At 75.9% G+C, this 760-nt stretch overlaps 1 protein-coding gene across 1 annotated transcript in view; it reads right to left on the bottom strand.

Annotated features, from left to right (window-relative positions):
- The window catches only part of DPP7 (dipeptidyl-peptidase 7), a 7550-nt gene that overhangs the window by 4098 nt on the left and 2692 nt on the right, over positions 1 to 760 (bottom strand). The gene's annotated exons all lie outside the window — the stretch shown is intronic.

Genomic DNA, 760 nt, shown 5'->3' with positions numbered 1-760 from the left:
GGCGGGGCCCCCGGAAGGAGGTGCCCCAGCGGGGCCCCGCCAACGTGACCAGCCTGGCCGGCCCCTGCTCACTGCCCCCCTCCCCCCGGCCCCCCTGCCTCCCTGCGCTGGGGGGAGCCGGGTCTGTGGGGAGGGGCTGCTCTGGAAGCCGCGGCCCTTCCGGGAACCCCCCGCCTCCCCCGCCCCCCCTCCGGGGGAGCCCCAGGACAGAAAGGGTCCAGCCTGGCGCCACAGAGGGCTGCCCCTGGGGGTGGGCAGCCCGGCTCATGGGCCTGAGGTCCTGTGAGGGGTGCGCGGGTCCAGACGCAGAGGCGGGGCGCAGCCGCCTCAGCCCCTGTGCGCCCCGCTGGGCCGGCCCTGGAGCGGCCAGCGCCCCGGACTGGCCCCCGGGCTGGGCCCCCGTCGCCGTGGCAACCAGCATGATGACAATGGCGGTCTCCGTCACCGTGGGTGTGGCCACCATGGTCACCCCGCGCCCCGCAGCGCTCGCCCCACTCCTACCCCGTCCCCGCCCGTGTCCCCACCCGTGTCCCGCCCCTGTGTCCCACCCCGTGGCCCTGACCCTATGTCCTCCTGCTCCCCCTGCTCCCCCTGCTCCCGCGTCCCAATCCAAGTGTCCCTGTCGTCCTGTGCTCGCCCCTGTGTCCCCGTGTCCCCATCCTTGTGTCCCTGTGTCCCCGTCCCTGTGTGTTCCTCCCCCTGCGCCTCCGTCCCGGTCCCCGTGTGCCCGCCCCTGTGTCCCCGCCCCTGTGTGCCCGTG

Source organism: Condylura cristata, unplaced genomic scaffold (genome assembly GCF_000260355.1).
Source record: "Condylura cristata isolate star-nosed mole 26May11 unplaced genomic scaffold, ConCri1.0 scaffold00006, whole genome shotgun sequence".
NCBI lineage: Eukaryota > Metazoa > Chordata > Mammalia > Eulipotyphla > Talpidae > Condylura > Condylura cristata.
This window is presented reverse-complemented; position numbering and strand designations above follow the sequence as displayed.